This window comes from Protopterus annectens, chromosome 13.part0 (assembly GCF_019279795.1).
Source record: "Protopterus annectens isolate FY-2018-M chromosome 13.part0, PAN1.0, whole genome shotgun sequence".
Taxonomy (NCBI): domain Eukaryota; kingdom Metazoa; phylum Chordata; order Ceratodontiformes; family Protopteridae; genus Protopterus; species Protopterus annectens.
Genome location: NC_056747.1, coordinates 361,500,687 through 361,526,580, shown reverse-complemented (window position 1 = coordinate 361,526,580; position 25,894 = coordinate 361,500,687).

The window sequence follows — 25,894 nt, the reverse complement described above, 5'->3', positions numbered from 1 at the left end:
TGAAATGGAAAAATAAATCATCCAGAAATTTAACGGAATTGCTAAGGCTTTGACTATAATACATACATGTACTTCAGCAAAACCGAAAGGAACTTTCCTTCCACTTTTGTCTGCATGACTATACTTTCATTTTAGGGGAGGTGGGAGTGGATGGATTGAAACCCAATACAGTAATGGAAGTGTATGTGGAAAACAATTATTCTTGAAAGTCACCACAGACTACAATTTTAGACACACTAAAATCTGTCATTACTGTCTGTCTTATTTCGGAAATACAACACATCTATTTCTACGTTATATCTAAAATAAAAGTACATTTCCCAGAAAAAGATTAAGTGTATACATCTGAATCTTAATTAGTGATTCACGAACATTCTAATATCAGAGAAATAGCTGTCAACATGCACCTAAAATTATGCAGTATATAAAATAATTAGCCAGTTCTGCACTTTTATTTTGGATCAGTTTGCATGAAAAGCATTTTTTTTCCTTTTGCGTGCGGCCCTAGTTGCGGCAGAGCCGCGCGCACCATGCGGTTTCATTAGTACGTGATTGTGACAGACTGGAGCCTTTTATACTTATGTACATATGCTCACTCCACCAGGTGCGTGCGTGTTTGCGCGCTAGGGTGGCGTAGGAAGATTTTTGTAGAGGCTAAGGCACAGTTTCAAAACGTGTCAAGTCTGTGAGGTCTTTATATTGCATTTAGATTTCATCAGGTGGTTAACCACGAAAGATGCAATTGTGCAGACCGTCAGATTTTCATCTGTAGTGGCATCAAGGTTTTAGTGCCCAGAAGCACGTCTTCTTGATACCTCACATCTGTCGCCCCTTTTTGTCTACTTTTTGTCTATTTTTTTCTTTTTCATGTGGGTTCACTATTTTTAATTTCCCCTTTACTCTTACCCCAGTTTTATGCTTAATGTGTCCTGTTTTCTCTCTCAGTGTGTCTTGCATTTCTAGCTAAGAGCAGTACGTGCTTATATGCAGTGATAATGGAGCATCGACATTCATCCGTATGCTTTCTGTGCATTTCAACATACTATTCAAGTACTCGGTAAATGTTTCAGGGCCCACGAAATTACTAGAATTCAGCTAACTAACTGTCCCACTGGTAATACCTTTCAACCTCTAAACGCAAGAAATCTGGACAAAGCCAGAAATAATGGGGGGGGGGGGGGGCAAATACTAAACATCAGGGATACAGTTTAGAAGATTAGATAGTCGTTTGAATAACGGGTTTTGTATTAACATATACTTATTGAGGGTTGTAGCTCAATGTATGTCATTATTTAGTGACTTCAGTCCTCAATGATTTGCCAGAAAAAAAGAAAAAAAACATTTCATGAGGAAAAGACCAGAAATATGAGGCAAAATTCTGGACAGTCTTCGAAAATCTGGACTGTTGAGAATTATAACATAGGCTGACTAGGGGAAACAAAAATACTAAAACTGGCGCAGATAATGTACAAGGTGATGAAAGCAGTATAAGTCAATATACTAGTGGCATAAAGTACACAACAGAATCCATCTACAGTGATATAGGCAAGTGATAGCAAAAAACCACAAAGAGCCAGCAGATATACACACACACACACACACACACACACACACACACACACACATATATATATATATATATATATATATATATATATATATATATATATATATATACATACATAGGCAAGTGATACTCATAGATGTGAGAGTAAGAGAAGTGTGTGTATTGACAACAAAAGGCAGCATAGCATAGCATAGCTATTATTCTCTTTAAAAAAAATCACCACTTATGTTCTTTGTTTTGACAGCCTCTGCCTGACATGGACGTGAACAGAAAGTTATAAACTTGCAGAGACAAAGGTAGAGCAATTGCCATCCCAAAAGCATCTAATGGAGTTTGTCACGAGACTGTCCTCATTTATGCCTCATCACATCTATTTTATTTTAACAGCAATTAAAGTACTTGCCTTCATTTCATCTTGACTACCCACAGGGTGAGTTTACTTCTTAATTTGAATCTATGTACCCATTCAGTGCACCAGGTCACCAACCACAACTTCAGAAGTATGCCAACAAAGTTTTGCATATGTGTAAGACGTTAGATTTTTCTTCATTTCAGAATACACCGAGTTGTCAAAATTTATATCAGATATACTAGACAATGATAACTTTTTAAACTATTGTGGCTGATGGGTTGCCACCTTTTCAGATACTCAGAGTGGTACTGTTTAATGGAAACGTGAGATATTGCAGAACAAACCATATCTACAGCATCTGTAAATGACTGGACTTATTTTTTTCCTGCCAGAATAAAAATTCACTATTGTAGAATGTAAGTTGTTTATGTTGCTTTATATAATGCTATGGTATTTTAGATACAGAATGATTATTGCATGTAAATATTTAAGGAAATTCGTGGAATAACGTTTGCCCTAAAATCTCAGGACAAATGCAATATATTTTGCATGGCACAAGTGCCCAAATATGGACTATGCTGCACAAAGAATTACAGGTGGTAATCCTACCAAAAAAGCACATCTCAAGAAAAATGCCAGCAGTATCACTTTTAAGTTAATGTCTAAGTACACACATCAGGGGAAAATGCTTAGATTTATTTATTTTTGCTCGTGGACTATTATTAATTGAACACCTACTGAAACGCTAGGAGGATCCTATAGTAATTAGTAAAATATAATTGAGCAATGGGCCAGCGCGTTTCCACTCGGTGACACCCCATTGCTCTGTTTAGATCAATAAAATACCATTAGGTAAAAGGCAAGCAAATGCGCTGAGATCTGAAAAAGAGAAAAGTTAGAAAAAAAATCTTCTCTTAACAGGGTATATGTAAGCGACAGTCAAAGTAAGCGTATGAGTACTATCAGCTGTAAACCTACAAGTGTGACAGCAGATAATAATTCTCTCCCTTAAAAATAAGATAACGTTTTATGACTTATTTCACGTTGTTTCTGGTACTTAAAAATCCAATTTTTATTGGAAAGAAAACTATTTGTTATTTAGATGAACATACAAAAATAAAAAAAAACAGTAATTGTTTTTACAAATCGAACAAATGACAACCATGCAATAAACTATGCTCAGACTTCATTATCTCAATCATACCTCTCAACCTCTTAGTGCAAGAAATTTGGACAAAGCCTGACAAAATGGGGGGACAAAGGCCCAAAAACAGGGACACGTTTTAAATATTGCTATTATTAACTTAGAAAGTTGCTAGAATAACTGAATTTGCGTTAACATGCATTTTCTGAAGGATATAAAGTCTGAGACTAAATTGCATGTCATTATTTAATTACTTTAATATTTAGATCATCCTAGTGATTTGTCAAAAACACAGTTTTTATGAGGAACAGACCAAAAATATGAGGCAAAAATCTGGACATTCTGCGAAAATATGCATTGTTGCTATGTGCAAATTCTTAATACATTTACAAAGTTCCCAACGATACATTCAGTATTGCAGAATAACATTCCACTTTTCACTTCGATTTGATTTCAAGTGTTTCGAAAATATTGTGAAATGCGTATTTTTCATTAATGGAGTCAGATTTGTATGTCCTCTTTAATCAAGCATTCTAACAGCCTGTATGAGTTGCATTACAGCAACCCGTAGACAAAGACTGGTAAAATAATTCTTATCAGAAAGTAAAATATTACACAAGCACAATGATAAGTTTTTAAAGGGTCAGTGTTAAGTTACTATACCTGATTTAGTAGCCCTTAAATGTTTGTGCTATGGCACATTTTGCAATACCTGGCTCTTTAACGTCTGCCTCAGCACTCTGTAGTTGAACATATACATGCTCACAGCAATCAAAGATCAGCTAAACACAAACTGATCCAGAGTTTTCAGGCACCCTACTCAGAACAATTAAAAACAAAGAGCATGCTCTATTTTCAGATACCCCACCTCAGAGCAGCTGCTAAAAAGAAAGTGCCTGTCAAGTTTCCAGGTACACCACCCCAGAGCAGCTGCTAAAAACATAGAGTGCCCTTAGAGTTTTCAGATAACCCACCGCAGAAAAGCTGCTAAATCAGCGATTTAACTGATTTGGTGTACACTGGAACCTCTGTAACCAAGAGGTTTGCAGATGAAATAATGTGAAATGCAAATACTGTACATGGTTTATTCTTGGTATGGTCTAGACTGTTTTGTTCTAATCTCTGGGTGTTTGAAACAATGAACAGCATTAGGAGAATAAATGGCAGATATATGTGTATGCGCATTAAGGCTCTGAGCGACTGATGTCTATAATGTATGCATATGCTGTGTAACCACGTGAGTTATTGCTTCCCCAGTAACATACTTATTTTAAACAACTCAGTCCTTATACATTGTAACCAAATATAATGTTGCAATAGTATCTTTCCAGTTTTGGTTGCTGGACCTTATACTCCATAGAATGCTTCTGATTTACCTTTCCTACAGACAACATTTAGTATTACATCTATCAGTCTAGCTATTGAACGCTCGATCGATCGAGCTATTTATCTGTGAGCCACAGTTCCTGTGGTACAGAGTTTGATTCCCACAGCCCTCATTTGCCTACTGTGTGACCTTGAGCATGTTATTTAACCAGGTCGTCCCTAAAAAGGGAGTGTGTCCAGTGGGCCTACCTTTTTAACAAATATGTGCTTTATCTATTCGTCTGTCGGTCTATCTATCTATCTATCTATCTATCTATCTATCTAATGCACTTCATTGTCTGTCAGCAGCTTCTGTTGCACTCTGACCTCGTACCTAACAAGTTCTCACTCTGTATATACACAGGCAACTGCTATCAATTAATTCCATTGTATAACCATCCACATTCTTCACTGAAAGCATACCACCGTGGTACGCAGAAGTGTATTCGTGAAGTATGTTTCCTCGTTTTTTTTTTTTTGTGGGAAGTCAGGACTCTGGATCAATAAGGAACGTGTGCTCACAGTCATGTAAATCAGGGTTTGTGGAACTCAGGTAAGACCTTGAAACATATGCACTACAGTCTTTTTAACACCACTACCCACAAAAAAATCTGTCTCATACCTAGCTTAATAATTAATTTAATATTAATTTTTGAGACGTCATACTCGCTGATAGCATCATGGGCGTGTTACATTTTATTTTTTCCAAGAAATAATTTGTTTGCTACTTTCTATTAGGTCATCTGACTAGAAAGTATCCAGTGGTGATCTGTCTTGTATTGCTTCGAAGTTAATAAACTGGGATATGAATTTGTCATGCATCCTGACAGTGTAAGTAAGTTTCACAGACAAGGCCAGTTCAACAGTTCAGTCCTTATCTCACGTGATATTTAGAAGCCAGCTATCAATAAATATTATTTATTTGATCAGTCATTTTTATTTATTTACTTTTTTCAAACAAGAATAATAAGACGTCATCTGGTGATTAAAACAGAGTGTTTCAAGTCTTAAGACTAATGATAACACAACGGGAACAAACCGACTAATAGGCTTGCAAACAGTTAATGCAAAAACAAAAATGAAATAACTACAGTTTAAATCTGTCCCAGTGATGAGCCTTATTTATTCTAAATTGATATTCAGAATGGTGATCAAGTTAAGTTTGTTTAAACAATAAAGCAACATTTCGAAAAACTATTCATGTGAGCTGTGTTTGTGTGTGTGTGTGTGGGGGGGGGTGGTGGCTGTAAATGTTTAAAACTATGACTGTATCTGAAGCATCATGCGACAACAACAGTAACTGCAAAAACTGAAAAAAACGAAACTCGGTCCGTTATGGGTGTGGTGTGGCTGCAAAAACTTCACGCTTCAGTCTGAAAAATGTGCCACTTTTGTCCTTTGAAAAGGGGGGTAGCTCTAGGGTCTAGAGAGCGATATAGGTTTAGGTGATACACTGCACTGTAGCTCCATGCCATCTCTATCTTTCTCTCTGTCTCCCTTTCTCTCTCTCACATATAGATGGATAGATAGATAGATAGATAGATAGATAGATAGATAGATACTGTAGATAAAGAGAGAGTGAGAGCGCTTGATGATCTACCCTGTAGACTCCTGCAGTCCCTCCCATTTATTATTACATTATTATTTGGTATGTCATTAATTGGCAGTCTTTAATAAAGCAAATAAAATGATTTCCAAATAATACTCGTGAAAAAAAAACATGAAAAGAATATGCAGTCTCTCTTGTCGCATATGGCACCAAAAGTAGCCGCAGTTTAATCCCTGCACCGCAGTTTAATCCCTGCTCATTCTCTTGTAACTCTGCTTTATTGACTAGTGTCCTTTCTTTCCTGAGCTCTTTCCTTAGTTTCAGCGTCTTCCCGAGTTCCCATTTACACTATTAAACATGGTTTAATAAAACGTGCTATTCCTTCTTCTCCTACGCGTTATGTCCCACTGTGGAATCACTGTTTGATTTAGTACTTTCTTTTTTATGACAAAAGTATTTTAATATTATTTTCTGAGAAGTTTTGTATTTTTTCTGTTATAATGTTCTCTTTGTTCCACGGTTCACTTGTGAAGTAGGGGAGGAGGAAAGCTGTGGCTCTTAGTAAAAATGCAACAAATTCACTAATATATGAACGTTTGACTCCCACAGCTTCCATAGTGCATTATGTGCGAATCTGAGTCACTGAGTCAATAATTCACCCAGAGCTCACTGGTCACTGCTAGTGTGGTGTGTGTATGTGCATCATGGAAGATAGAATACTCACAAGAGAGAAACAAAAACAGAAAAACATTGAATACTTCTCTCCCACTAAAAGGAAGCCCAATGTCAGCGACAAGACCCAGATCAAAAGTGGTCTAGGTAGCGATACGATTAGAGAAAGGGTAGGGTTAAAGGCAGAGGCCGAGTTAGGGTTACGGTTGTGTGCTAACCTAACTCTACGCGTTAGGTTACTAAAAGCCCTTTTCCGAACAGTACCTCTACACAAGTCAAAAAAACACAGAATACAGACAAAGCAAAACAAGCACATCACTGACTCTATACCCTAACATAACCCTACCCCTAACCGACGAAAACTTGCCCATACACACAGTAACACACCAGGTACTATAACACAGACTTGCACATCTTCGCAACTACCACTTTATCATTCAAACATTAATTTTCCTGCATACTCCTGCTTACCCACACTAGATAAAAAGAACCATATGCCATTCACACAAATGAGCATTCACTCCTTTGTGAATTCTCTCTTTTTTACACCCCAAAAAACTTTCTACCAAATGTGAGTCTACCTTTTGACTTACACCTGTGTGTGTGTGTGTTAGCTGTGATCATAGCTCTCAACCTATCAGGGACAAATTTCAACAGAATCAGGGACAAATCCAGAAGAAATCGGGGACAAACAGGGACACTTTTAAAATATTAGTGACTAACTTGAGACATTGACAGAATCGGAGCATATGAATTAATATACATTTTCTGAAGTAAAAGACGTCTATAACTCTTAATTATTGTCATTATTCATTAAGTGTAATTCACCACCTTTCCTCTAAAAGTCATTCGTTTTAGGAGGGATTAAGAGAGACAAGAGCTACAATTTGAGTCAAAATCAGGGACAGGTGAGTGGTATGCTTAAGGTAGATGCCTTTTAAGTGCATTTAACTGCAAACAGAAAGTTTACATGGTTGCATTTATGAAGGATTGAAATCCTCGCTCTCAGCAATTAAAACAATTAGAAGTCAGAATGAAACGTGTGCACGTGTGTGTGTCTTTTCTCTTTCCCCATCTGACAGATGTATCCATATTGATCTAAGTCTCTGTGTTTCTGCGCTCTGTCTCTATTTAATCCTCGTCTCTCTGCTCTCAAAAGCTTCAGCGTCAGATCAGCAAAACAAATGCCTTTAAAAAGAAGGAAATATTGGTTTGAATAACTGTAACCAACATTTCAGGGAAGCTGCTCCCTGGTAAGTTATTCTTAAAGACATCTTTCTGTTTATATATTCTCATCCAAATCGTACGAGTGACTTAGGTCGAAAGCGACTCTAAAAAGTCCCCAGCTCTGTATTACATAGTATACCAAGGGACCAGACTACAGAGGCACAGGTTTGTGTCGAACTGCTTCTGTATTTTCATCTTCTGATACCCTGAAATGGGACTCCACAGAACTGAAAACTTCTCAAGACTCAGAAGACAAAAACGTGGTTGTGACAATTCACTACAGGCACTCTGCTCACCGAGTTTTTGCGCCAACCGGAGGCTGGAAACTAGGCTCTCTAAATCCAGTTTTTCTTTAACTATACTTGCTTCAACACGTATAAACATGGACTGGAATCGGTTTTGTCTGTAGATGATAGCAAAAGTAGGTTGCAATTGCAAAGTGAATAAATAAACTTGAACTGAGCGTTGGCCCTGCGTCACACCCAGCCAAATGCAGCCAAAGGCGAAACCCTTATAATGCCCTGATCCACAGGTTCTACACCCCCCCCCCCTCCTAGAAGTGGCCTAGGGACTCTCTCCTTGTTTATATTTGATCTCCACTCATTGTATACAAAAATTAGATCCAATGAAAGCGCCAAGGCAGAAGTGGGGCTTCAGTAACGAGTGTTTGGAGATTACCGTTATAATGCTGATTTTATTGCTGTCTGTCGTAAATAAAGGCTTCTAAGAGTAGCCCAGAAGCAGTGCCACGGTTTAATCAAATGTTACTTCGACTCTTTTATCAGAATGACAAAATAACATCATGTGAGGCTGACTAGGCTCCTTAATATAATGTCACATAATAAAATTATAGGTGCAGAGGGAATTTAAACACTTTATTGATAGTAGGGACATGGGTCTCAAACTAGGTTACTTTGGCCTTTGCATGTCCATTATGCAGCTATTCACCTCTCAAGTTTTGATAGTGACAATTTATAACCAGATTAAATTGTAGAAAAGTCTGGAATACAATTTGTGGTGTTTTACTGGAAACATTTAGGTAACAATCTTAATGCAACTGATTTATTTTGCAAGGCAGTACAAACATAGTCGCAATTCACAGTTTAAGGATGAAGGACTGAGTAAGGCTAACTGAAAACTTTTCTGATGGTGGTACCAGTTATCAGTTATTGCGTGCGTGATTTATGTTCGTGAAGGAACTTTGTGTTTATTAAAATGTATTTATTGGTTATGGTCTGACCTAAAATGGGTCTTTTTAAGACAGGACCCAAACCTCTTGTACAAGTCAAATTAAACAACGTGCAATTTACTGTATACACGACGTAATTTGTAAGTAATCAAATGGAATACGCACCAAGCTACTGCTCTGCAGTCTTTACGAGGAAAATAAAGGCGTTAAAAAAGGAAGCAATGAAGCTTCCCCAAAAAAGCTTGAGGGCATATCGATTGATAAGAAAACTATTTGCTGCAGTATGGCGTTTTGTGCGCGTTTACTAACTCGGAATATTTAATATTACATTAACAAACTAAATCATATGTATAATGTTTCACGCTTAAGTAAGTTTTATATAGAGACATTTGTGCGTTTTTTATTTTTATTAACATGAAGTGCTACTCCACATAAATACTATCCCAAGCCATAGTTATAGATTTTTCGATTTTGCCACACTTAGTAGTAAAACACACATGCAATTCCTGCCAATCGATTTTCTATACAATAAGCTCAACGACGACTCTTAGCAATGAGAAACTAAAGGCAGCTCACATATGCAAAGATGGTTACTTAGCAGCTGCATCTGAAATAGTGAATTCAAGATGAAGTTGTGTGACGTGTATGTATGCGTGTTTGTGTATCTGTTACTTTCTATTCTTCCCTCATATGTGAACTAACATTGCAAAGAAATGTTAGCATCTGCTCAATAACTGTTCACCAGAAATGTAAACGAATCTTTATTTGCATTTTGACGAGACGGAGTAGCTGTAGTACTGCAAACGAATTAACAGACTTAAGTACTACTGTAGTTTCATGTACACAGGTTTGTTAATTTTTTGTGTAGAGCTTTTCTGCACTTTTGCCACCTTATGCGCGCATGTTTTAAAATTGGCATCGCTCATCACGTTGGAATTATACTTTAAAACTTTTAACGTACGTAGTAAACAACAAGCCACAAAAATACGATCCAATGCAAAGGTAGGCAAGCCTTCTGCTAATTCACGAATTTCTGGAAGTAAAAATATATGAAGTCCTCTGGTCACATAGTAATCTTGTTTTAGAGGGAACTGGTCTGATATGAAATATTTTAGCTTTTATTACTTGTCTCTACTTACTGAAATCCATCCTATGTAAAACGATGAGTGCCTTTACTCAGGGTCAGGGATACAAAATTCGTAGAAAAAAGCGCAATCAACCTGTTACAGCTTACTGTTTATTTGCTCCATGAAATAAAAGAATGAAATACAATTTCAACAAGCAGCTTCAGGGCCATCAGAAAACCAGACCATTTCAAGTTAGTGGCTCTAATGAAAAACTGATTCCAGTATATGCTGAGGGTACCACGGTCTTCCTGCAGGTACTGTTTACCATCATTCACATGTAAGATGAACTACAACTGTAAACTTCTAAAAATGGACAAGTGATAAACTAGCATTTAAGTTCTATTCCGACTCCAGCTACTTGTAGTTGTAGTAATAAGTACCTGTTCAGCATTGTTACTTAGTGCCCTGGCACCTGGGTCATGACTGAAAAGCGTCCTCTAATCAGCCCGCCTACACAGTAAACAAAGAATGAACGAATAAAACTACAAAACATAGTAGTAGTAATAATAATAATAATAATAATAATAATAATAATAATAATAATAATAATATGCTCAGCTTCTCCACGGTTCTTCTTGTTTTCCATCTACATCTGAGATGCCAAACACCTTATATTAATGCATTTTTCAATTTTTCAAATGGAAATTATGCATTGGCCATTAAGATTGTTAAGTAAAACAATAAACGAACGACATTGGCATTATCTTGTATTTATTTCAGATATTTCTTCTGTAACACCAGGAATACATATTTTAGACAGAAAGGGAAGATTTCACATTTACTGGGTAATAAATGGCATGGGTTTTGTCTAGAATACAAAGTGTAAAAGCAGGGAAACAACCAGATATGTGCACTTGCACTAATCGTTTTAATGTTATTTATAAGTTATACTTTTTATATGTATGGATATGGCTAAAAAAAAAAAAAAAAAAAAACACATACAACTCACATTCCCCAAAAACGTCAACATACATTATTTATTTACTTTATTTATTACAGCTCGATAACCAGGTGAATAAATTGATGGGCGGGCCATTTTCAGACACGCCCAGGGAACAAACCAACAAAATAGCACATTGAAATCAGTGATTGTGTAAAGTTATTTAACATTATTGGCTAACACGTGCAAGCCAGTGTAGTAAAGCATACACGAATAGTCCAGTATCCATTCAGTTGTACTTACCATACACATCTCTGAAAAATGTAAGCAACTTTCCTGTGTTATCCCTTTGTAACAGTAAAAAGGCATTTTTTCAAAATAATACTTCTGTTTGGAGCCGATGTTTGTTATTAACATTATGTTACAGAGTTATATACACCCTTTCCCCTGCAAACTGTACTGCTTTGGAGAGCTGCTCAAAACAAACAAACAAACAAACATACAGACGAACAAACTAGTCATTCCAGCTCAGATAGGTAAACTGCCTACAATTCTACATAACCGTACAAGTGGCACTTGCAGTTTCTTAACTTTATCATGTTAAGGAACTTAAACCACTAAGTTTGCTTTCTGATACGTAAAAGAATCATTTAGTCACAGGAAAAGAAAAAAATACTGACAAATAAAACGAAGTCAACATTTCTGCCAGTATCTAAGAAGTACTAATGGACACCCACCAGAGAGGTTAAGGTAAATGACAAGAGCAGCGCTAAATAATAAATAAAGGGGACAGATATCGAAGAGTGCAACGTGTTTAGATTAGGGAATTAAACGGGATCTTCGCAAGCAGAACAAAGAAACTATCTCACCGATGAGGAACTTATCAGATAAATTGCTTACGTTTGCTGTTTTTAAATACAATTAATCAAAATTCTCTAGAGTGACGCATGATTTGGTTCAAAACGATATTGTATGAGCCGATTCCGTCCCCATTCTTACATAAAATCGCGTTATCATGTTTTTAGAATATTAGTTACATAAATCTACAAAGTAATTTAACTATTAATTTCAGATGAATTGTATTTGGGCCCCGAATTTCACCCTGCCTGAATTAGAATTCATCTTGGATACGGTCTTTTACCCATCCCAGTGTCAAATTTTAAAACTTATTTAAAGTTGCTTAATAAAGAGAAAACGCACACGGCCATCTACTTTTGCTGGAGCTTGACCTGTTTAGGGTATCACTATGTTTCATTTGAAATGCTCTTTGGTCATTTTTACTGACCCCAGATGATCGCATGAAACTTACATGGTAAGGTATATGCATGCTATGTCACTTGTTACCCCTAAAGTACACTGTAACCAACTTATGGCAATTTACATACCTCTGATGAAACTTATAGCAACGGGATTAATTGGAAGACTGCAGCTGAATTACTCAAATCAAAAGTTAGGCATTCATTATTTATTTGTATTTTATTCATTTGTTAACTAAATGAGCCCACAAGGCAGTGTGTTCGATTCAAACCAGGGAGCTAGTCCAGTTAATTGAAGTAGGCAGAGTGAGGCAATTGGCCAGTGCTGAATGTAAAAAAAAAAAAAAACCTGGACTACAGGAGGGCATCTATCACCATGCTCATAAATATATTCTAGAATAAAAAGCTTCCAAACAATCTACTATTCATAATTGAGTTTTTTATCCGATTGATCTTACATGCCAAATCATTTAATTTCTCACAAATGCCCACTTGACTGTGGATTCATTCAAAGATTTTCTGGCCACTGCAACACTTCAGACCTCACTCTCCACCGTAAACTGTCCCCCAGCTCTTAGCAAGGGTAAATTCAAACATAAGGTAGGCATTTGTCAGCCCGATGGCACATGCCTTGTTGAGAGATCTGCCTTATGCATAGTGTAGACCAACATGGCATTTTGATTCTAGAAGTGAGACACCATGTGAATCAAGTCTAAAGAAAAAATAATAGCATTTACCATATTGTAGGTTAGTATGTATGGAAGTTTAGCTCAAAAATGGGAAAAACCTGTTGTGGGAGAAATGTTAAGGTAATCTACAGCCAATACATTCACCAAACCTGTGCACAAAAGTCTGTCTACGGCAATGTTTATTAGCCTGGTTAGCATCTGCAGCCACAGTTAGAAAGATGCATTTGATAACCTTGTTTGATGTGCCTTTTTATAACATTTTGTAATCTATTATAACTCCACATATTCTAGCAACATGCAGAACATAAAATAAAACAAACCATTCAGTTACTGAGGGTGTGACAACAAACAAGGGTGTGAATTGATGGCTTGGATTTGCCTTTTGGAATCTGAGAAACTATATGCCTTATGGATAGGAACATGCAGAAAGCTTCATGAAACTCTACTCTCTCTCTGGAAGGCGATGGCTGGTAGGGCAGAGAGCGTCTTCTCTTCTGAGCCACTCACCTCTGTCTCCGATATGAAAGGGCAGACTGGTATTTTTATACGCCACCAGAAAGTGGGTTTTTACCCTCCTCTATTAAGGGTCGACAAGGTGCACAGGAAAGTAGAGTAGACCAGAAAACCACTGCTGCCCATGACTGTTTTTCTTTTTGCTTGAAAGGTTGCAGTCCTAATTTCTTCTCTCAGTGTGGCAACATTCTTCAGCTGGACAGGCAATGAGCTGAACCTATGAAAGTCCAGAAAGTGAATTCAACCCCAAACCCTTTGCAGAAATGCCACCAGATCCATTGCCCCCCCCCCCAGACAGACAGTCTTCCCATACTCCAGAATCTGCTAAGGGAGACTCTGCCTTCCACCAGTGCAGCATGCACCCCAAGATATGCATGTCCATTTTCCCTGCTATGCCTTAGATGTCTGAGCCACTGATCAAACCTAGGTTTCTTAGGCTATAGTCAGGGCTTTATCCTTCTATGCCACTATGCCACAGTGTTACTATGCAAGTTCAAAGTTATCAAGTAAGCTTCCTGAAATGGGCAATGAAGTAACTGTTAACATTCTGAAATTTTGTGCTTAAAAATTTGTTGCCCTTACTGATAGAAGATGCACTTTTTCCTGGGTATGAGACAAGCACAGAGTTGAAGAGGATGGTTATGAAGTAGGTGCTGAATGAGAGGTGGGTCCGTGGCATGGGACAAAACCATTAGGTCACTAAGTATATGGTGACAGCAAGCAATGTATTGCAAAATAGTAAAACCTTCCTCCTAGTGTGAAGGGAGTAGTGCAGAATAAAAGTGATGTTGCATTGAGTTATCACTAGTCATTATTAAAAGATTTGCATTGCAGACCTTGTTTGTGTTGCTTGGACTGCTGGTGTTTTGCATTAAAGGTTAGCACCTTCTTCTGATATTGCCTTTTTGGTAGTACCACTTCCATTTTGCATTGATTGCTTATTGTAAAAAGACAAAGACATAGATGGATAGTCTCTAGCATCTCTGAAGATGTGGAAATGACACACACCTTTTATGTTCTCCACTGTCTTGTCTGTCTCTGCTAGTTATCAAATAACTTTCTGAGTGGGAGAATCAGCTAAGAAGCTTGTATCCAGTCCGGTGATATATCTAATGGCTGGCTTCTGACATAATTTAAAAAAGAATGGGCCTTTAGTATATGGCTCCTATACGTGTGCTCGCACTTTGTGTGTGTGTGTGTGTGTGTGTGTGTGTGTGTGTGTGTGTGTGTGTGTGTGTGTGTGTGTGCGCGCGTGTGTGTGCATGCGCGTGTGTGTGTGTGTGTAAAATTTACCATAACAAGCAGCAAGTGACCATTTTCAAATTATCGATCACCAGCCGATTGAAAAACAACAAAAAATCTAAAACATATTTTTTGAAGGGGGCAAGCCCCCTGCACTCCTACACCCCCTGCTAACTATATATACCAACTCTGAGATCACAGTAGAATAGGAAAAGGGCAAATTCCATGATCCTCACTGTACCTTGATGTTATACAGGAAAAAAGTTGTTACATGCAGTAAGTTGCTTTTTGATTAGCTGTACAGCATTTTTTCTGGTTGACAAAGAAAACATTCAACTGCTTGTCAGCAAACCATAAATATGTATTTTAGTGTATGGCAGACATTTGAAGTATCAAAGCTTTGAACTCCTGTCATGGCACTAAAGTAGTTTACAAAGATTTGAATACACTTCACATCAAATCATAAAAATTTGAAAAAAAACCCAAAATCTAGTTTTTGTTGGGAGGCAAGCCCATCTGCATCACCCACACCACTGCTAATTATATTGCACTACAGTGGGGAAAGGGTGTAGCCCCTAATCCCCATTGTACTGCAATCTTAGATTTAAAAAAGCCATTAAATGTGATCAGCTGATTTGTGTTAAGCTGTTTCAGCTTTTTATTCAATTGAAAAGTTGCCACTTTGAAAGGTTGAAGGTAACCCATACACACACACACACACACACACACACACACACACATATATATATATATATATATATATATATATATATATATATATATATATATATATATACACCTACATATAGGTGTTAACTGGGTATCCCACTGGACACAAGTGTTTCTTTTCAGGGGGTGACCTGGGAGCACTGTTTGGTTAAGTGACTTGCTCAGAATCACACAATTGTCAAACAGAGGTGAACAGAATCAAACCCTGTACCCTTTAAGTACAGGAATTAGCTCATTATCAGTTCAGAGCCTTAATAGTGTGCACTAACTGCCAGAGGCATTGGCATCCTTGAAGCAGTGGCTCTATACTTGGCATCTACTAATCCATTATCACATTTGATAATGTGGGTTCCTACTCTGTTAGCAGTTTGTGTCAGTAATGAAATCTTTTTCTACAAGGAACAATCTGCAATGTCCTGAGATAGGTCAAATGTTTCATTAAGGATCACAGGCTGGTACTGCACAATATGGCTTGGGTAAGGAATAGCTCTAATCCTCAGGATGGCAGAAGTATAACATTTCCCGTTTCAAATAACTTTCCTAACATTCAATAAAATGTTTTAAGAATCAAGGATTTCTTAGACATTTCTGTGTAGTGAAATCTATAATTCCAGCCTCGGGCAATGACTCTTTTAAAGACAATTAAACTACTATTAAAGTTCATAAAAACAATTATCTTCCATTGGATTAAGTTGCAATACTACCTTAATGTATTCATCTAATGCACTGGATAAATAGACTCTGTGGTCAGGAGGTGAACCATAAAAAAGCATGTGTGTGTGTGTGTGTGTGTGTGTGTGTGTGTTTATATGCACACACACACACACACACACACACACACACACACACACACACACACACACACATGTATATATGTATATAATTATATCATATAAGGTGAGGTCAAATTCAGAAACAACACAGAAGCACAAAATAGTGATCAAAAAGTCCCAACTGCACAAAACTCTAATCACACAACACACTGAAACATTTAATACTAGCCATACACAACATACCAAACAAAATAAAAAATATATATTTTTTTGCAGTGAGCAAGTCTCTCCCTGCACCATATATGTGGGAGGAAGCCTCCACATTTCCCAAACTTGCAAACTTGTATATCAACTCCGTGGTTGCACAAACATGAAAAACGGAGACATCTCCCTTATGAAAGTAATCCCTACTGATGTACACTAAGAAGCCCTGCCATCAACTTCATGGTTGCTTAAATACAAAAAGGGGATGCATCTCCCTGAAGAAAGTAATCACTGCCATTGTACACAGAAAAACCTCACCAGCAGGGATTTCTTATAAAAAATATGCAGTAACATTCTTTACCCCATAATCTTTTTATTACCCAACTTGACCCTCAGTGAATATTACCAACAACACCTATACTAATACCCATAAATGCTGTACATAAATGAAGGTGACACAGAGTTCGACATTCATACATTTGATCATATGTGAATCTGACCTCCTCTTTGAGATTCAGAAAGGTGTTCACTATGATCACAGTGAAGCAGAAGCTGTTTGCTTTTGGGGTGCAATGGATCTATAAGCTCATGAATGACTAGTGAACATGCTGAGCTCAAACAAGAGCTACTTTTGAATTCAGCTTGTGGCTGGAGCAGAGCATGCTTTGAGAGACATTAGCATCAGTGGGGACAGTGTAATGTGAATAGGACAGTTGGTGGATGCTGTGTGTGTGCAGGTACTTTAACCCACATGCATGTGAGCAGAAAGATGACAGTGTAATGTGAAGAGGACAACTGGTGGAGGAGGCTGTGTGTGTGCAGGCACTTTAACCCACATGCATGTGAGAAGCAAGATGACAATGTAATGCGAAGAGGACAATTGGTGGATGCTGTGTGTATGTGTGTGTGTGTGTGTGTGTGTGTGTGTGTGTGTGTGTGTGTGTGTGCAGGTACTTTAACCCACATGCATGTGAGCAGCAAGATGACAGCGTAATGCAAAGAGGACAGTTGGTGGGATGCTGTGTGTGTGCAGGTACTTTAACCCACATGCATGTGAACAGCAAGATGACAGTGCAATGCGAAGTGGACAATTGGTGGATGCTGTGTGTGTGCAGGTGCTTTAACCCACATGCATGTGAACAGCAAGATGACAGTGTAATGTGAAGAGGACAATTGCTGTGTGTGTGTGCGTGTGTGTGTGTGTGTGTGTGTGTGCGTGTGTGTGTGTGCAGGCACTTTAACCCACATGCATGTGAGCAGCAAGATGACAGTGTAATGCAAAGAGGACAATTGGTGGTTGCTGCATGTATGTGTGTGTGTGTGTGTGTGTGTGTGTGTGTGTGTGTGTGTGTGTGTGTGTGTGTGTGTGTGTGTGTGTGTGCAGGCACTTTAACCCACGTGCATGTGAGCAGCAAGATGACACAAGCGACTATCAGCCTTACAGGGCTCTCTCAATACTTGGAATCTGTTTTTTGAGAAGATTAAAGGGTGGAAATGGGAGCATAAGACAGCAGGAAAAAGGGAAAGAAAGAAGACAGAAGCACATAAGGGAAGAAGATAAGGATCGAGTAGGATGTGGCATGGGAAGGAATTAATAGTCACCCTTTTTCTGTATGCAAATAAGGTAAGGTGGGGGGGATGAAAGGGTAAGTGAAGGAATGGTTAGAGGGTGAGGGTAGTTTAAAGTTGCCACCTTGCAAATGCACAAAGTGAGACATTTTTTATAGAAACATGAGATTTTACAGGACATACTACACTGACAACCACTACAAAACACTAGTCTCATTTGCCAAAATAAATGCTCATCCTTGTAGAAACAAAGTTGCTTATGTTGCTAAGTATAATATTTAGAATTTTCAGATGCAAATAGATGTTTTATATGACTACTAAATGAAACTCTGGAAATGCATTTATTATTAGCATCTCAGGACATTTGCCATTTTGTTATGTTTTTTGTTTCACTGTACACAACCGCCCAAATAGGGAATGTCCTGTGTAAAGAAGAAAAGGTGGTAATCCTAGGGTAGTTTGCACAGTCGAACACACAAACACATAAGGCAGACTGGACTGATGGGGAGGAGCTGATATGATGAGGGAGGGGGATGACAGTGGATTTAGGGACACAAGGTATAAAATGGAAGATAATTGTGATGGGGAGGACTGCACAACAAAGAAAGGGAAATAAACACTATGATAGGGGATAGGCTGGGTATGGTTCTCAGTACTGCCTTCCCTTGTCATACTCATTGGGAGTCTACGCACTAGTTTTGTTCTCTCACCACTGAGTTCTGGCTCAGATGGAGCTGCCAGTGAAGAGTAGGGATACAACTCTGCAAGCTACAAGAGGACACTTTCCAGGTGGCTGATAAAGGCATCAAGGCCCTGGTCGACCAGCTCCTCCACCATCTAAGAAAGCTACCCGTGAGTGACACAAAAATCACCTTCTGGTACAGCCACTGGTAGGAATAATAGTGGTCTCAGCTGGTGAAACCCCATCAGGGCAGGGGTGAGGACCTATAATTTTCCCAATGGTAGGTAGTGAGCAGGCGACCCCCAGCAAGCCCAGGTGTTCCAGGATTTGTGTGTCTGTGGGGGTTGGTGATCCTTAGCTGAGCCAATGGCACTGCTCTGGCAGCTGATATATAAATGCAAACTGAATGCAGAAAAACAACATAAACAAAAAGAAAATCTCTTAAAAATAAAAGATTGTGACAAAGAGAGGGATAAGAAATGCAGGTATCAAATAAAGTGTATTATTATTATTAGCAGATACACATGATACTATATGCCACTACACCAACCCTAGCAATTTTATTATGGAAAAAAAAATAGGTGAAATGCTCAGATACTGGCAGCCAACAAGTGCTACCTATCTATTCTGAACATTGGGGGTTATACGAACAGCACAGCCAATGATTGTCCGGTGTAATCCCTGAGATGTACTTAGGACATAATACAGTAATATGAGTAAGTGGCAATATCATCCAGTGCTTTGCGCCATACACCCTATAAGTTAACCTTGACATAGTAGCAAAATCATAAACTCAGCTGATATCATTACACATATGAATTGGCTCCTAAACTGCATTGCACTGACTACAACATATTGCAGGATATCAACAATGATAAAGTGGTAACATGCCCTATCCTGTCTGATATGTAGATAGTGCTATGAGGTTATCACATCTCAAAACTACTACTGAAGAAGGCATAACTACATGTCTAGGTATATGGCAACAGACAGGTGTACTCACCCCTGTCCCTGGATAGGCAGGACAACCTCCTCCAGTACTGGAGACTAGTCTCTGAAATAGCCACCTGGGCTGTGGATTAAAACAAATAAATAATTAATGCAGCTCCCATACTGGGAGGATAACTGTACAGAAAGATATTTGCAGCATACTTATAAAACATTTAGGCACCCTCAGTCTGACCTCTTCTTCCCATCAGCTAAGAAGGTTTGAATGGTGCCTCTGCAGATCACAATAATGATGCCTACACTGTTCACCAGACCGAGGAATGCCAGTTGCATCAGTAAATGCAATGACGGTACAGTGTCAGGTATCCACCTTATACTGGGGATCATCACAGCAGTCACCAAGCAGACAATCTCTATGTAGGAAAACAAGAAAGATCATGGTTTACTTACTGCACCAGTGGGGTGCCTGCATGAAACAGTGCCACTGGAAGTCTTAGCCATATTTTTTTTTGGAACACAGAATGACAATTGCTATCTTACTGTCATGGCAGTTTCATGGTCTGAGAATTGCCATGCCCATGCAACTTAGGACAATGTAGTAATGTGGACTGCAACAGGGAGTGAAATGGGCCATGCCATTTTGATTATGTAGTAAATGGGACTATAAGGATGTGATATATGCCATAACATGCTGTGCTTCGTACCATTTTGTTAAACTACTACATTGGCCTCTAAAGTCAGCAGGCTTATGTCATGGACTGCTGCAAAGCTCTTTCTAACGTTAAGCTGCCCATGCATGTTCAATGCATCTCATAAGTGCTCAGGAGGGTGCATGTCACTATGTAAGCCTGTACACTGGACTCTGCTTCCAGCTGTGACATTTAGGATGAGTGATTCAGAATGCTTCCAGCTGTGACATTTAGGATGAGTGATTCAGAAACATTCATGAGCTGAGCCCTTATATGCATAAGTGTCACTCTGACAGGCCCAAATCTATGTGGTATAATCCCTAGCAGCTGCATAGAATCTTATTAAGAACACAAAGAAGACATGCAACACTGATGGTGAACCCTGGCATCTTGTGGGAAGCAGGCCGCAGTACTAACTCTGGAAGGTAGGATATACAGTTTACTGGCATTTTCTTGACCTCATTCTTTGCCTGAAGTGTTCTGTTCTCAAACATTGTGTGGAAATAAGTTGTAAGTGTGTAGTAAAATGCTGCACAAGACTGAAAGACAGGGAGAAGGCTAAGAAGATGTAGTGAAAGTGATAAGAAACACAAGCAATGGCACATCCCACATAACTGCTAACAGGAAGCAGTTAAAGGCACTATGTCATGCAAATATGTCTAGTGCATAGGGACAGTTACAATATATTTGCAATATACAGGGTTATGCAAATGTGGCAAAACCCCTTGAGTAATTATCTGCAGGACAGGGACACAGTCAGGTTAAATGATTACTGAAAGTCAGTCTGCAAGTATTATGTATTGCTATATATTTGCAAATCATATTTCTTGTCCACGTAGCATTATGCCTGACAAAGGAAAGAGTTGAAAATGCAAGTTCTCCCCTGTAGAAAATAAGATTTTTTGAAGGTGATGTTTGGCCAGGAGAATGCTGACTGGCCCTACTACGACCAAGTGTGGCAGGATGTTGTAATAGACATAAACACTGTCAATGGCCAGGACTAAAATTATAAGCAGGTCAGATGCAGAGCCACCAACATGATTTGTGATGCAAAAACCATGCTGTTTTTCTTGCTTGGAAGAGTACAAGAACAGGAGGAGGAGAAGTTATTTAAGTATATCAGGACATCAAGAGACATGGTCACCTGCACAAAGTAAGATTATCATTTATATTGCTGCCACTATTGCACATGCATATAATTTCTGTTCAGGGAATACAATAATGGTGATGGGTTATACTGGGTGTTCTGCTTTGGTGTCTTCATAGCTGATGCTCTATCTAGCTGTACCACTGCCTGATGGCAGAGACAGGTCTGTCTCTGACAATGATGATGAACAGCTGGCACAGTTATGAAGTCCAGTGACATTGTTGGATATAGTGAGTGGGCAAACCAGATCCCTTACCCATGCCATAGGCATGGACTCTGGCTTGTGGACACTGCCCATGATACACAGACTACAAACACGGGGTAGGTTTATGGTGACACACTCAGTCCTGGAAGTGAGTCACCTCCTGTGGCTCAGGTCGCATTGTCTGCTACAAGCTCTGAAGGGTGTGGGGATGACAATATGGGTATGTGTACAGGTGAACACAGATGTCATGAGTACTGCCCTTCCCTGAGACTGATTGTATCAATATTTTCACCCCAAAGAATTCATAGGATCACTGTTGAGATGCAGGCTAGCACACACACATTAACATGTCCAACTTTGCAGAGATGGTATGTATACTGCAGGGATTATGTGATGATTTAGGGAGTACACATCCTTATGTGTGACCTTACTAACATATTCCATTGGCTACTGGTGCATCTCTGGACCTCTTTTGCTCCACAGATGCATGCCAGGCATACATCATGAAGCTAATACTCCTCTGTCTCCAGTGCACCTCACTACAACCACTATGACAGCAACACTAAGAGTGGAGGGACATACAGGCAGGAGAGGGTGTTTCCAAGGATGTGCTGATTACAACAGTTTCACACCTGGTAGTGGCCAGTGCTCAGAGTTACACAGTACTACCACCCCTGGCCATGGCCATGATACTACCTAGAAGATTCCTGGAAAAGGCAGCTCTGACTGAGCCACAGTGCCACACCATCTGCTGAGGCTATGCCCCAGTGTCCCAGTGTCCCAGTATACAGACTCTCACACACACGCACACACACACACACACACACACACACACACACACACACACACGCACACACGCACACACGCGCACACACGCACACGCACCAACACACACACACCAGTAGAGCCTCTAGTTACACACACATATCAGTGCAGCTTGTAGTTCACACACACGCACACACACACACACACACACACACACACGCACACACACGCACCAACACACACACACCAGTAGAGCCTCTAGTTACACACACATATCAGTGCAGCTTGTAGTTCACACACACGCACACACACACACACACACACACACGCACACACACGCACACACGCACGCACACACACACACACACACACACACACACACACACACACACACACACACACACACACGGTGGCCCTACCCGCAGCAATAGTCTCCTCCACTCCCACCTCATACCCATACTGTACTCTGTCATTTTCAGTTTTTACAGCACTCATATGTTTCCCTGTTGAAGACACTGCAGACTCATATTACCACCCGACCTGTGCAAATGATGACAAAAATGCCTCTTTGTAAATTATCTGACTTGTCTATGTCTGATGTACAGTGAGGCTAGTCTATGCATGGGTAAGCATAGTCTAGTGTTAGATTTGCATGCATCACACTTTAATGTAATGGATATGCTTTACTATGGGTTAAAGCTATGTGCCATCTGCTGCCTCACTGCCAGTGCTGAAGCATACTTTGTCTGCCTCTGTCTAGGGTGGTCTTACCCTTCTTCTCTGACTTCCCATGATACCCTATTTTGCTCATAATCCACTGCCTGATTCACTGGAAGATATTCCTTCTGCATGCAACCTTTCTGCTGTAACTGCTTCCTCAATATCATGCTGTCTAAGATTGCACACACTGAGAATATCTTACAGCATGCTCCACAGATATATCACAAGCTACATCCAGGTAGCAAAAGCGTGCCTTTAGCAGCTCATATGCATGCTTCATAATGAACTGGGCTTGTGATGGGGCATAGTTGTATACATTGTCTGTCACAGTCAGAGAATTTCTTAAGGGTGTCATTAACAAAGGCTGCATAGCATATCTGGCATCACCTATATGATGTCTCTGAGAAAAAGTCACCCCTCACAAACCATTGATACAGATCACATGTGTGATATATGTGAGAGCTGTGGTAGCTGCCTGAGTGGCCTGCAGACACACTGTAGATGGCACTAAGTCCATTACAGATCATCTGGCAGTTGACAGAAATTATAACCTTTGTGTTTCACATACCTTCTTCCCAGCTCATTAGATGGGGCCTTTATATCAATGTAGGTACAATCTATGGTCTTCAGGACCTCAGAGAAATGGCTATATCACGAAAATCTCATATGATGTTGGCTCTTTCCTTTGTGGTATAAAGAAACCACAGATGCTCCCCTTATACTGAAGTATGACATTGAGGAACTGATGATGTAATCTAATGGTATATGTCTGAGATATCACTACTGTGTCTCTGTTGGTTGCTGAAAGGTCCCTGTAGCTAGTATTTGTAAAGATAAATATGTGACACCCATGCACTGGCCCAGTAATCAAGGAGCCTTAATCCTCACCACTAGCACCAGTGAGGGGCGTGCACAATGGTAAGGATAACAAGTACACACACAGTAAAGTACAATTTCCCTTAAGAGCACACAGAGATCACAGTCAGTCTGGGGCTGGTTTCTCCCTTTCTCTCCAGATCCCCAATAAAACTCCAAACTGGCACAGCTGTAGGGTAAAGATTTCAGCCTAGTGGTCAAGCTAAAACCTCCAGCACCCTCTCTGTCCAAACAGTGGTACGTGTCCCTGCCCAAGTAACTGACACGCACACACATTGAGATATGAGTTATATACAAGTACACAGACACTCATGGGGAAGGCTGGCACAGGTTCTTCAGCTATGCCCCCTTCTCTCCAGAGTATAAGGTAGAAATTACTGCCACCAACCACTAATATCAGCTACTATAAGGCCCTTCCCAAAGCGTGACCAATTTCACTGTGTAATATTACTGTTATCTAAATAGTAAGTGTGACCTAGGGCTAAAGCTATTGGAGTGGCTTGGACAGTATCATCAAATACATGCAATGTACGCTAAGAGGTTAGATTACCTTTACACAAAACAGTCACAGTTGAAAGGTTTAAAATATTTAATAATAAATAATAAAAACACAAGACAATACTTAATTCTTCAACACAATGTCATTACAGAGTTCAGAAATCACAGGAAATGCTTTAAAATAATACTGTAGAATAGTCTGACATAAATATAGAAAACAGCTAGACTAATCTGGCTATTTCTATCTATCTCTCAGAAAAATCACTGTTCTAAATAGATAACTTACTTACAGAGCAAGCAAGTGGTGGTGAGTGGATGTTCTTCAGACACAATCCAAAATGCTCTCTCTTTCTCTCCTGGAAAGTCTTAAATTGATAACACAGTACTGATGAGTTACTTCAGATTACACCATTCTTAACAGTTCTAATTTAGTTTCCCAGGCTCACAGAAACTCAAATTTTACATTTCTTAGTAAGCTGCACCTGGCCGGGAAGGCACAGCAATAAATGACATTATATATGTAAAACCTTAACAATTACCTCTTAAATCAAGACAATAGAAAGAATCTCCTGGCCAGACATCCTGTATTTGAGCTTGAGATCAAACAGTCATACAATGGTTGACTTATCAGCTTTCTTCCAGCAGAGTGCACTGTGGTTAGATTTTTGAAGCTCAGTACAACATATAGTTTAATCATAACATATAGTTCTCTTTATATTTGTAAACCAAGCCTGTGGATTATATTAATATTCACAAATGACATAGAATTATCTACAAAATTCTACCTAGCTAGGCTGGCAGCCTTTACAACATATACCCTAGTATCCAATGGGATAGATACTCCACTGTTCCCACAAGGTTGCAAATGAGGCCAACAAATGTCTACCAGCTTCTGCATGGCATCTCTATCCACACAGTCAGTTGTTGTGAAGGTCATGAAATGTGAAGTGTGGATGGGTGACACTAAGTCTCAGAGGGTGATGACACACACCACAATGGCTGCTAGGTGCAATAATAGACTGCTGCTTATATACATTTGCTAAAGCTGTGGCAAATACTAACATAATTCCACTACTGCTTGCATATACATCATGACTTCACTGTGGTCAAATCACTGGTGCTTGTGCACAACGTTGTGAATTTTATACAATTCTGCAATTTTGAATGACTCTGCCACTTTGTTTGCTCTTATTTGTACATATGGAGGTGCTCATTTTAATAATGTTGCTCATTACCATGTTACCCTACCACCATTAGTTTCTACTGCAAGCACCTATGTTTCCCAGCATTCTCTGGTGATGCTGATAGCATTTCAGA